General features: G+C 39.6%; 1 protein-coding gene across 2 annotated transcripts in view; it reads left to right on the top strand.

The window, feature by feature from the left end:
* The window catches only part of fz2 (frizzled 2), a 94,399-nt gene that overhangs the window by 9,108 nt on the left and 71,173 nt on the right, over positions 1-14,118 (top strand). The window lies entirely within an intron of this gene.

Raw genomic sequence — 14,118 nt, 5'->3', positions numbered from 1 at the left:
CAGTGTAACTGCAGTTGGGTAATTATTATTTATTTTATACGCTATGTGCTTGTTCTTGTGGTTCAGGTGCCAAGAGGCAACGAGGAGGAACTTTTGGGCCAAGTATTTATTACCGCCTGCTCGTTCGCTCGGTGCTGCCAACTATTTTGCTTATCTTTCGGGCTTGGCGAAAAGTTTTCATGGAAACAAAATAGACACAAATTTTTACAGCGTCGTTGTCGGCATTTTCCCTTTGATAGCTGCAAACTTGATTGGAATTTCGCTGCCAGACGCAAAACAAAAACAAAAAGCTTCGAATAAAAACCAAATTGGCGCTTGGAGATCAAAAAGGTGCCGCCGGTGGAGTGTTAGACGACAAATAGACATTCGAGGGCTGCCCTTATTATTTATGCAAATGCGACTGCTGACTTGCATAAGGCACAAAGTCAGCGTTTGATGGCTCTTTAAACTGTTTTGATCGCTCCTTATCATCTTCAACTCCCGGTCATTTGAATATTCGGCGGACTGCTTTCGGCTAATCAAGAAGCGTGAAGCGAATTAATCAAAATGATGTGACGAATTCGCCTTTTCAGCCGATGTGCAACGGGTGCTGGGTATTTGTTTTATTGCCCCCTATTTGTCTCAGCCTCTGATTGATATTCACAATTAACAACAGCAGCTGGCTCGAAGGCTTCAGTAGGGAAGTGTAATTGAAAGCATAAAGTATAAAGAACTCCGCTGAAATATGGCAAGTGTTACAAATTGTAATACCCTCTGCTGGGGTATACAAATGTAGGCAGCAATAGTAGCCAAACCAAAAGTTATTCGAATTATGGAAGGGGTAGAGTAGTATTACTTCCGGAAAATTGTAAAATAGAAAACGGTTTTAGATGAACCAAAGTATCACTGGCAATGCATGAATATTTACCTCAAAACTGTTTACAGTCTTGCATTCTTAGGATATCTACAGCATATTTTCATATATTTATTTATTTAGTTTTGTTTAATAAAATGGCTTTAAATGACTGGTGCTTCCCCCGGCTTGAAAACGAATAAATCTTTGAGCGTTTGTATATTCTACGTATCCCGTTTTCAACTGGACGGTCCTAGGAGCAGTTGAGTAGCCGGCTGGTCTGTCAGCAGCCGTAGTGCAATTTCCCTTTTGGCCAAAACGAAGGCACAGTCGGAAGCAGCACAATATGAAGTAGCAACGTTGACAGCTCGTTGAACACCGAACTCGGCACAGAAGGACCCCACTAACACCATCAACTTGGAGCAGGCTTTTGGCAATTGCAAAAATCAAAAAAAAAAAAAAAAAAATCAAAAAATCGAAAAAGATCTGGGCAGAGGAAAATTCGCAGAGGAATATGCAGTTGGAGCTCGAAGTTGGTTTATTCGCTCTGCGGGGCGACACTTGCTGCCAAAAATATTGCAATAGTCAGTCGGAGGTTGCCATGTTGCCCCATGTGTGTGTTTGGCTGCGCCACACCTCCTTGCCCGTCGCCGCCCCTCAGTTTTGGCGGCACCATCATCAACGTTATTGCCACAAAATGTCGCGCCGCAGTTGTTGTTTCAGCACGGCTAGTGTGCGACTCCCTTGGTTGTTCGCTTGTTTGGATGTTTGGTTGTTTGGTTGTGTGGCGGCTGTTGCTGCTGCTCGGTTTGTTGTCGCACTTCATTTAAAACTTCATTAAACGACGCCATCTCCATCTCCGTTTTATACCCTTTCAAATGGGTATTTTAGTTAGCTTTAAAGGCATACCATTGACAATACTATTTTGCTAAGCTTTCGAAGAGGGACGCAAGCATATTTGTCACATATATTGCATACAAAGTTAATAATTCAAGCGAGTTTATAAACAATGATTTTGATGATTTCTATTAATTGGTTTGTTAGATGCCAATTACCACTTTTACCAATATTTTAAATATAAAATTGTAAGAATAATAACGCATCTATCGTTCAGATTGCTTCAAACAAGTTCTTTGAAATATATCTCAGGCATTTAGTTTCCTTTCTACACTATATGTCTTTCTTTAAATAAATAAGCTATTTTAATTAGGCAAATGGTTATTTTTATAGGGTATTCCTGTATCTTTGAATCATAAACTTAGCTGTTAGTAAATTTTCCTGGCTATCTCATACCGTCTAAGTTCACGTGTACGAAGGGGAGTGTTTAAACAGCCGTTGCCAAGTGGAAAACCAGTTGAAATATAAAACGCTTGTCTCCTTTCGTAACTGGCTGCATAATTGAAATATTATTTTATGGAAATTCCACTTACACACACTCACACTTCGAGGGGAAACTTTAAAATTTAATAAACTTTTTACGCACCATTTATAACATTGCAGCAGCAGCAACAAAAACGTACGGAAAATCAACCGCGAAACATCAAAAGTCAATTTGTGTATATTTTAAAACTTTTAATGTACGCACAACAGCAGTTGAGGATGATGGTGAGGCACGGGCACGGGGGGAAGGACATTGCAGGACATAAATGTGGCAATTTTACGCTTTTGCTGCGTTAAATTTTAATAACGGGGCAATTTTTGGTAACGAACCAGAGATACGAACGACCATGAGTATCTTGGGTAAACGGGGACATTGGATTTTACATCGCAGCTTAAGTGGTATGGAAAATCAGAAAAGGATATAAAAGTATTTTTTTTTAAATTAACATAACTTTATACATTTGAATTTTTTTATGTATATGTATGTATTTTTTTTATTTATAATTTATTTAAAAGGGTAATGCGTCGTGTTCGCAAAGATTCTAGAATCCAACTACTTCTTACGTACATCAAATGAACTTGTTAATAAATTAATTATTTGTTTTTTTTTTTAATGACTAGGTTCATTAAGTTCTGTTTGGTTTGTCTCCACTTTGTTTCATAAAGTTGAAAATCGCGAATATTGAATGACAGAGCGTCAGTTTGTCTATCAGTGTGCGAAATTTGGTGGCAGGCTAATAGTTGTGCGGTTCTGCGTTGGTTTTTTGGCCAATTATGAAAATGACAGCCATGTCCGTCAGCCGATAGAAGCTCCCTGCTCCGTTGCGGTCACTAATGTGATTAGCATAATAGGCAATAGAAGCGACAGCAGCCGCCCAAATTAGTTTGATTAAGAGGCCCTTAATCGAGCTGCGGGGGCGTATGGCTTTGTTCAGGGCTTAAAAGCCTGACAATTTTTGTTGCACGTTGCAAGTGGTATTTGCGGAAAATATGCATAAATTTCACATCCGTCGAGTGCATGTGACGTGCACATTGCTTGGGGATTTATTTATTTATTATGTTGTTAAAAATCAAAAAGCGTTGGGCAAACAACAACAAATGCAATTAAAATTTAAAAGGCAAAATATGATAACAAAGAGCCGTAATAAACGAGCTTGAGTTTTTGGAAAAGCACGATGAAGGGCGTTGGAAATGTATTTGCATATGTAAAATAAGCAAAATGTGTTTTCCATTTTTCAAGTGGCCTGTCACCGAGACACTTCAGCTTGGGCAATGACAACAAAATGCAAATTTAATAAAAACAATAACAATATGTAATTAAAGATATTTCAAAAGCTGTTCACAAGTGCCAGAGACTGAGAGGGAAATAAGCTGCAGATTGTTGAAACAAGTTAGTGAGCTCTCGACAAACAATCTTATTACATTTCTTTGTGTATAATGCTGGTTACAGCAATTAAATTCAAGTGCTTTAGTTGAAGCAATATATTATCTAATTTTCAGAGAGAAATATATTACCTTGCCTGGCTTGCCAGTCTCGAAATAAAGTAGATTGTTGGTAGATTTCGTATAATATTATTTTGTTGATAATAATAAGTAATCAAGAAAACTTCATACACTTTTTCAAATAAAATATCTTTAAATATGTTTTAAAACTTTAATTTTACTCACAAAATGAGACTTTAAGATAAAGTTATTGTTAAAAGGGCCTGTTAAAGTCGTATTATTAATATTATCGTATAGTTATTTTCTGTTACGAGGCAAGATTTCTTCACTCCACGCCAAATCTATCTCGCAGATACCCACTCCACCATCCAGATATCCATCCATCTCAGAAACAGCGATGCGCGAGACACGCTTACAACTGGAAGTGTTTCCTTGGCCAAGTGGCGTGACCAAACGCGGAGCAAGTGGGTCATCAGCGCCAAAATAGTGGGCCAGACCATCTCATTTGTCACCAGATCGTTTGCCACTTGCCACAGTTTGCACATTTGATTGCAGGCCGGCGATGGATTTGGTCAATTTTTGCGACTTGTTTGCGTTTTAATAGACCCGACACGTTCTGGCCAAAGTTGGGTGTGCAGTTGGCCGACTGGTTTTTTTTCAGCTTTTTGCGGCGTTCGCACCTAAACCGAAATTGGGGAAAATAAAGTCATTTATTTTGTGGCCGGCTGGAAAATTTAATTGAATCGAGAGTGGATGGTGTGGGCACATTTCAACAGCTTTGGCTTAATTATAAGCCCCGAACACGGCGACACTCGAGATCCCCTTTCGGACCACAAAATTTTGATTGGACAATTCAGAAATTGAAAGAGTCAACACAAATTATGCTCTTCTGTTATTGTTGCCTTATTATTTTTACGCATTATGTACACACACACACACACACACACACACAGAAACACACACCTTTCCGGCCGTGTTTACATTACCATGAGTTGGGGACTTTGCCATTAAGCCCCAGCTCTGCGTACCGCTCACGTTTTTGTTTCGGCCAGGTGGGATGGAGTCATTCGTTCGGATGGGGCGAGGAGGTGACCTCGTCGTTCTACAATTTCAATTTCAACGCCTTCTCAACAGCGGTCTCCAGTTACAATGGGCTGAGTCTGCTCGGAAAAAGGGGGGCGGGAAATACGGTGGGGATTTCACCGATTCGAGGCAGATCAATTGACAGCGGCTCAAGTTTGTCATGCCTCGTTCGAAATTCTCATTTGCGTGGGCAAAATATTGTCGATAATTTCTTAAGAGGCTTTTTTCTCTCTTTCGATTCGAAGTATTATTAACTTGAAATTGAAACGCTCGTTGGGTGTTTAAAGCAACGGGGGTTTTGTTATTATTAACGCCATAAAAAGAGTTGTCAAAGTAGGTTTGGGAATTTATGAGGGGAATTGAATGCTGGTATTGAATTAATTTGTTCAATTCAAGGTTATGGGAAGAAGAGATTGAATGAAATTGATTTTTAAAGCTAAATTTAATGTATCAATGGGTGGCAGAAGATGATGTTTATTAGAGCAGAAAATACTACATTTATCAAAGTATTAGGTGTTTCTAAGTATATTTAGGCCCAAAAAGCCATTGTGACACAATCTTTTGAATATATATTCACATAAAGCATATCAGCTAAGCCCGTAATTTAAGTACGAACACACTTTATTGGACATTGAAATCCTGAACCCATTTTCATCATTTAACATCACACTAAATCCGAAATCCCAGGGATTAAGGTGACTTGGTTTGATTCACCTGCTCAGAGTGACCTACATACTTCGGAACTACTGCATTAGCAGCAAAGCTCAAGATTATCGCAAACTAACGTTGACACAGGGGGGCAACTAGGATATTACTTCACTTTCATTTCAGGTTTCCTTTGACAAAATTCAGCTTTTCGGGGTGTCAAGTCCCCTCCTCTCCTCTCCTCTCCTCCTGGCTGTGAAGGTCATTGGGGGCCATCTTGGGCATATCAGTGCCTTAGAATCGTCAGCCATTAAAGGCGCAGTATCCATTATAATACACAATAGTGTCATTGCCCAAACATCTATGGGGAGATGGAACGATGGGGGCTTAGTTACATAATGGCGCCCAACAAAAAAGAAGAAAAAAAAACAACAGAAATGGTCACAAAAAATGTGAAATATTTAAGGCAAAGTGTCACATAAAAATGACTTATCTGCTTGTATCAAGTGGCGGGTTGGGTTGGGTTGGTAGGAAAAACCGCTCCGCCACGCGCTGGAAAATTGTGAAGCGAGGAAATCTGTGGGTGGGGAAAAAGCGAGGGGCGCTTGATGCTTGTTGGCTGGGGACTGGAATATTGCCCTCGAGCAGCAGAAGCGACAGTCGAGAGCTTCACTGTCCTGGTTACTGGTCGTCATTTTATCTTTATGCCAAATCCAGTTGGGATTAATTGGTGGAGGCGAAAGGGAGCGCTCCTTAAAAGAGGGAAAGAGAGAGGTGTCTGTTGCGCGAAAGAGACAGCTAGAAGACACCAGACATTCGTGAGTGTTTGTAATTTAATAATGTGAGGCAGGCCCAAAATAATTCCCTTTTATGTGCCAATCTTGTGTTATATATATGTAAAAAAAATTTGTAAACTTATGAGCTATAAAAAATAAACTAATTGTATTTTGGATTCTTGGGTAACTTCTTTTTAAAGGGTATCAAACAGTTCTTTGTCAGACCATAGGGTATATTGCTGTATTGTTCGAGAAGTCACCCATGCACTGGATCCATCATCATTCATTCATTCATTCATTCATTCATTCATTCAAGCGGCTCGCTCAATTTGCGCTGCTCTTGCTTAAATCGCATTAAATTGGGCGCCTGCCTCAATGCTGTGTCAGCATACAATTTGCAAGAACTGTGCATAGATACATACGTCAGATACATGCCCATAGTATAGATACATATATAAAACAGTACTTGTATCCGCCTCTAAATTGAGTTTTAGTGCATGTTTACCCACGCAAATTGCTCGACTGACTTTGCCATAAATCTAACTAAGTGCGATTGCGAGGGTAGTGGGGGCGGGGGCCTCGCCTTTTGTACAAAAGAAGTGGTGGGTTGGAAAAGGGGGAGCGGTATCAGCAGCTCATATGCAATTTGAATTTTTTATTTCGCTCTTTTTATATGCAAAATAAATTATAAGTATTATGTACTTGACAATTTACTGCTGACTAGCAGACTACAGATAGTCCAATGATTGATAATGGATCTGGGGGTGAATATTTATAGAGCTGAATGATATATATGTACGTACATATATGTATATACATATATGTGTATAAAAGTATATAAAGCATGTGGAGCAACTGCAGTGCGACACAGTTTCGCCTTCTTGATGAATATTTATTGGCGCGTTGAGAGCAAATCAATCTCCTCGTCGATGTCGTCAGCTTTAACTAAATGGCAAAGTCAGTTGAGAATGTAATTAGTTTACGAGGAATCGATAGTATTCAAGTCGAATTGGGTATTCACTGCCAAAATTAGATTGCTTAATCATACATATATATTTTAAGTATGCTTTAGCAGTTAATTAATTTACTATCATGCTTTGATATTTATCAAACAAACCCCTTGTTCAGAAGCTTCCCCTATAGAGTACACTCTGTAAAGCCGTTCAAGCGGCTCAAGCTGTCCCGACTTAACTAATTAAAGCAGCTCAAACAAATAATATTTTCTTTACAAACTGCTGCCCCGCCCCCTTTTAGCCTTTGCCCACCGCCCACTCGAGTTCTAAGCAAATGCAGTCGCTTTGGCCTATAAAAGGCAATGGGCTAATTAAAAGAATTTGCCGACTTGTTCAGCGCACTCACCCAGAACTCCCTCTCTTTCACTCCCACTTATGTCTGTCTCTTTCTTGTGGCTGCAAGCTAACTAAGTATGTTGTGTACTGATGAATTCGTTGAAAGAGAAATGCAAACGAATTTCTATGTCAATTGAGACTGAGATACTGGGAGAAAACATTAACTCACAAAAAAAAAAGGTTAGCAATTTGAGACTATTATTAAATATTTTAAAGACATGACTCAAAACATTCATAATTTTCAAGAAAAAAATAAAATACGATTTAAAGATTTTAGCACAATCCAACTACTTTTAATTGAATTTATAGATAAATACAATACACAGTTTAAAATAACGATATAGAGTGACCTACTTCCTGAGCATTTCAGCTATGTGCATTGCATTCTCTCAGCAAAGGGCTGTCGTTAGAAGTCACTTGTCAATGCACTTGACTTATTTTTCCTCCATGCCAGGCAGAATGTGAAATTGTTTACGACTATTTTGCATACAAATTGCTTTAGTCAGGAGCTGAATAAAAAATATTTCTCAGATTGGACCAGAAGCGTATCTGTGTGCATAAATGTGTAAATGAGTCTAATATGTCATTGTCAGCGACAGACTTGCCTTTCCATCATAGTCAGCAACAGAAGCTCAAAGATGTCGCACACGCGGCGTATGCTTAATATGGGGGTTGAAATCAATAGGCTTTTGTGCGCCAAATTCAATTTGGAGTAACTTGGGTGGTGAAAACTAAAGTTGGGCAATTGCGCGCCACACTTTCGCACCACCCGCTGGTCAGCTCATAAATTACACCCAAGTCTAACCCAAAATGGAGATTGACTAAGATAATACCACCCCGGAAAATCAAATCAAGCCCGGGCAGAAGACAAAGCGACGTGACTAAAAAAGAACTCCCATAGAATTTGCATGTAAGAGTAAAATAAAATTTAATTACGCTTGTCGCCTGTCAGTCCTCATTAAACGAAAAGCGCTAGACAAGGATAAGGAAAGGAAAAGCGGAAAAGCGAAAAGCAGAGTTGCCGGACGAATTACACGAATTCAATTAAGGATACCAAGGTGAAGGAGCATTTGAGGGGGGCTCTTAGGTTTGAGGATTTGGATTCACTAAACCCGAAAGTGGAGCTCTTCCAATAATTTCAAATGGCCCATTGTACACGGTGAAGGTCAAATAAAATGGGAAAAGGGAAGTGCCAATAGAGTAAAACATTTTCTTTAACGTTTAATTTACCAGATGTATTGAACAAATATTGGCGTGTATGTCTAACTTTTTGGAATTAATTTAATTACAAAATTTGGGTAGTAAGCCTGTCTTGCTTATCAAAAATTTTTTTTAAGTATTTAATGTAGGTAAAACCAAATGCCTATATCCAGCTAAATAAATGATCTAATCAATTAGTGCTCTCTATCTGCTATTAACATAACACGAAAGCATATTATAAAGTGTGCAAAAAATCCTTTTGCCAATCAGGATACTCTAAAATGCAATAAGTAAATTATCCGGACGAAATTCCCATCGACTCGAATGACCGTCAAACGATAAGCAAATTGATAAATTATAGGGGAAATAAAAGCAGTTGGGCACAGTCTGATCATAAAAGAAAATTGCAAATTAGTTGCATATCAACTGGCCATTAGCATTTCGTTTTGGCATTTTAATTGAAATTTAATATGCCTATGGTGGCATTTTCCGAGTTTCGGAATGATGCCACAAAACTTTCCGTCAACGGAAAATTCAAATGGGATACGAGAAGGCTCTGCTCGCTCGACTCCGCTGCTTTGCATATCAATCTAAAAATCAATTAGAACTTGCCCGGCCACAGAGCCCCAGTTGTGGCAACTTTTTTCATTAAAAACAAGCGCCTGGCCGGGATTGGTGGGCCAAAAAGTCGAACCTGGCAGCAGGAAGTTAGCAAAAATGTATAATTACTGGCGTTTACGAAGCGCTCTTCTATCCACCTCCTTGCCAACTCCACGCCATGTTGAATATCTGTTTTTTAAAAGCAAAGCCCGCTTACAGTTTACATTTCAAAAACAACGCACTCATCCAGGGCACGCATGCTTTTTACACTGCGAGAAATTTAGCTTAAGTTATTGAAGCTGACAAGTATGATAATATCTAGTATCTAAAGTGTATTGAAAACAAGTCATATATTGTAGAATATAAACAACTCGTCGTTCAAAACTGTATCAATTGATAACATTTACTGATATAATCTCAAATACTACAATATTATTTTTCACTGTGAATCAGCGTTGGTTGGTTTATAGAAAAAATTTGCATAAAGTGCGCATAAATTATGCCGTGAAAAAGTTATAATACCATACTTACAGGGCGGGGAAGAGTTTTGGGCTGAGGGGCGGGAAGACACGATGTGCGCCAGATATTTGCTGTGCGAGTATATCCTATCCCTCGGCCCATCCTTTGCCAGGACTCTCAGGTGTGTCCGGGTGACACAAACTGAACAACTTTTCAACGCAGGAAACCAGAGGGGTGGAGTTACTTGTGCCCCTCCAATTTTGCTTACATTTAAGCAAAACAGCCGAACACAAATACAAACTCCATGGCTGGCAAGCGGGCAACAAATTTGTTTAACAAAATTTTCATAAAATAATGCAAAAGTTTGTTGTTGCTATAATTCATTTGAAGGAGCCAACAGGACTCTGTCGCAGCTGTTGTCGCTCACTTGGAGTTTATTTCAAGGGAAACACTTCCCGATTATCAATTCAGGGAAAAGCCCGGAAAATGGAAATGACTTGGGGCAATCGGGAAAACTAATGATCAACATAGTTGGGTTCATTCGGAGGCGAAGTTTGGGATTAGTTTCGAATAAGGATTAACTGTGTACATCATCTCAACATAACAGCTGTCACGAAACTTTATGGGTTGAATAATCTTCATGCGATGTTAGTTAGAGTGACTGAGAATCTTTCGATGGAGTAATTATTGGCTATATACAGAACTTAAGCCATTAGATTAATAATAGCGTCTTAGAGCAATTAAATCTTACTTCCTGCGTTTGTTTTAATTACTGATTTCTCTAAATATTAGGTCTTACTGCAATTTGTTCATAGCTTTGAAACTTTTTGCATCAATCCCTCTAGTCGACTTTAAACTCTTTAAATCACACCCCTTTTACATAGTTAATGGCCCTGACAGTGGCTTCGCATTCTGGCCATATCTATTCCGTATTCCGTGTAAAAAAGGCCAGCTCTACACTAACCATACTCCATACCAGATCCCTCCCCCTTTGGGATTCGCACCAGCTGCACTTTAACTAAACTCTAATGCAAAATTCATGGCCAGGCAGAAAAATAGCCAGGGTGGCTGCAAAAGTGGGAGGATACGGAAGACTTTCTGCATTTGGTATGCAACCATAGTGGAGCCGAGTCTAGTCCGGAAAATGACCATCCAGACACTGCTGGTGACCACAACAACGACTGAACTGAACTGAACTGAACCAAAACCATCGGGGGACATAAAAAGCCCAGCACGAACTGAACTCAAATTGGAGTTACTTCGTTGGAGGCTTATAAAAGTTGTATGAAGAATGTGAGCAATGGCTGGTCATTTTGAGACCTCTGATTGATCGTCTGCAGGAGCAACTCATAAAACAGTCTCCCATCTAATGGTGTCATAATTCTAAGCTTATGGGAAACTAAAGTATATACATATATATATATGGTAGTCAGACCATTACACTTTAACAGTAGTAACCTAGAAATAAAATCAAACTCACACCAATTGCAAAGTTGATATTAAATCTGGAAAAAAATGTTTGCTTCTACTGGAGCCTCGAAAAATGTAAAATTACATTCACGACTAAAAATGTATAGTATTTGAATTGAAAATATTTATTTTAAAAGTTCAATATCTCTTAACATCACCTCAAAATTACAATTTCGACTTTATTTTGCTGATATAAAGTGATACATTTTTGTGAAAAGTATCTAATTAATTGTCAGGCTTTTATGATGAAAACATCCTTGAAAGATTAGCAAAATGAATCACTTAAAAATGTAGAGAGCTTTTGTGACAACCATCAAGCGTTCCCTAACAAATGATCCCATAACTCAAAACTCGAGAGAACCCAATTTTCTTGTCTTTTGCATCCCCGTCGTATAGAAGCAAAAAAACTAACCGCAAATTAGCTTATTTGGCATTTTTACAGTCATTTCATTTAATTTACACAAACAAATTTGCGCCTGGCCAGACAAACGGCCAAAGAGGCAGGCAGCCAAACTGCCAAGCAGCCAAACAACCAAACTGGCTAACAGACAATGGCAGCCAACGAAGCGCGCCGTCAGCCCCATAAAAGTAATGAAGCTGTTTAGGCGTCTCTAAGTAGTCGTCGGAAGTTGGAAACGATGGCTCCTCCATGTCTTGTGTCAGCGGGAAAATGCCCCCGTGCTTAGTTTTGCTCTTTATTTTTTTTCGGTTTTGGCGGGAAGGTTGTGGGCATGTGGTGGGGGGAACTCCCACATTTTCCGGCATTAGTTTCTGCCCTCTACTTTCATTCAAAATTCATGAAGTTGGCGCCGTTTTTATATGCACGCCCTCACTCTTTCGCAAAGAGCTTTCCTCGGCGGTTAAGAGCCATTCGCATATAACGCTGTATTGCCCGTGGAAATTGGCCTAAACTGAAATGCCGCCAATTGTGCTTGGCTCGAACGTCTCATTACGATTTTTCCAACACCTTTACGGCTGATGATATTTCATGGTCTTTGCCGGATTTATTTTCCCCTGTCCCATTAAAGCCAATTAGAGAGCGTCTCCAAGTCGTCTTATTGCGATGGAAATCCCTTTTGTTTCCTGTCCAGGAGCTTGAGCCTCTGAGAACTGGAGAACGTCGAACTATTTTGCATTCCCTTATTGCCTGTCGCCATGGCATTATCACCTGTCCAAGGAGTAAAGGTAATATGCCTTTGGAGCTCTTTGGAAAGTTGGCAACTGTAGTGTTGAAAAGTTAAAAAAAAATATTATGTATGGTCTTAAGAAAATTATACCATTTAGGAGATTTAAAAAAGGGGATATTGGATAAGAAACTTTTTGTTATTTTAGTTTAAATTTTTAGTTACCTTTTTTTTTGCCTTGTATTAATATTTGTTTTTTTAATAGTACTATACTTTTTTGCAAATATATGTAAAGTTTACCAGCTCAGTTAGTTTTCTATCTCCAAACACATTTATTCAAATGTCATCTAGCTAAGTCGCGTCAGCACTGCTAGGCCACAGACAAGTCCTACTGGATAAATGTCTTTCACTCGCCATATTTCACTGCAGCCAACTTCTTTTTAATGAAATCCACTTTCATATGTAATTTTGCCATCAGGAGAAGCTTTGCTGCTTTGCAATACCGCTTCCTCGCCAGACGGGCAGGAGGAGTCCTTGTCGAGGATGATTTTCCTGCTGGATGCCGTACCGCCCAAGACAAAAGCCGCTCGACGTCGTTGACGACGCTTTTCGCTTTGTGTCTGGCCATAATTTCCCCCAAGAGCTGCCTGAATAAGACGAGGGAAAAAGGACATGGGATGATGAGGAGCAAGCAGGAGGAACAGGAGGAAAGGGACGAGCACCAGGAGCTAGAGCAAAGTTAAGCAAAACTTTGTTATTTGTTTTAAGTGGCAGGTTGTGAGACGCACGCTAGCTACTTGCAGACTGCCTCCGAGGGTTGTTCGCCTCCTAACTCAGCTCCTAGGTCTCGTCCTGGTTCCATTCAACAGTTCATAAAGTTAATTTTACCACAGAAATTATGTTAAAACGATATATGGCGAGGCAAGGATTTTTGGCAAATGTCTCCGCTCCGCCATCTTCTTCGACTTTTCCTTCACTCGCTGGGAACTGCAGCAGAAGTTATTGGAAATGGCATTAGGGCGCGCAGGGTTAAGGAACTTTTCCGACAACTTTTCCAACCCCTAAGACAGCGTTGCGTATGCGTAATTAGTGACCCTGCGCCCCCAGGTAGCAAGTTTTTTTTTTTGCTTGCGGGTTATTTATGGATATTAAAGAGGAATTCCGCCTTATTGAACTGTCAACCTTAAGCCAAACAAATTGCGCTCGAGTTCGGGAGAAAATCGGAAAACTATCTTTGAGAAGTTGTGATTTTCCGGGGCTAGAGAAATCAAAGCAGCAGCCATCGCGCAGTCAGAACTTTTGATTATAACAAATGTTTTGCGGCTCCTAGGAGGGTGGGCGATGATTGCTGGTGGCCAAAAACATATAAATACATACATATATGTTGGGTGTGGGTGTGTGTTGGCCGTCGACAATGACAGCCGATAATAAATCTCTCTTGGCCAGTCGGTGTATGTGCGCCATGCGCCATTAGAAATGTCAAGGGAGTCGGCCAACAATATAGCCAAATAAGATACCAAAAGCGAAGTCGGAGCAAATAAATGTTATTCCTGTTTGGCACGAACAACTTTTGCTAGCTACTGTCGGCCACAAATGGTCATTTCAATTTGAGGAGCATGCGGAAAGATCTGCAGATAGAGTACGATTGCCAAAAGATGGGCAATGTATAGGTAAAGCAACCAAACAGTTAGTTACATTCACACATGAAAAGTAGAAAAGTACGAGTCTATAAATATTCGATTAATGATTTATTGTTT

This window comes from Drosophila melanogaster, chromosome 3L (assembly GCF_000001215.4).
Source record: "Drosophila melanogaster chromosome 3L".
Lineage (NCBI taxonomy): Eukaryota > Metazoa > Arthropoda > Insecta > Diptera > Drosophilidae > Drosophila > Drosophila melanogaster.
The sequence above is the reverse complement of the archived record's forward strand: the minus strand, read 5'-3'. Positions and strand labels throughout refer to the sequence as shown.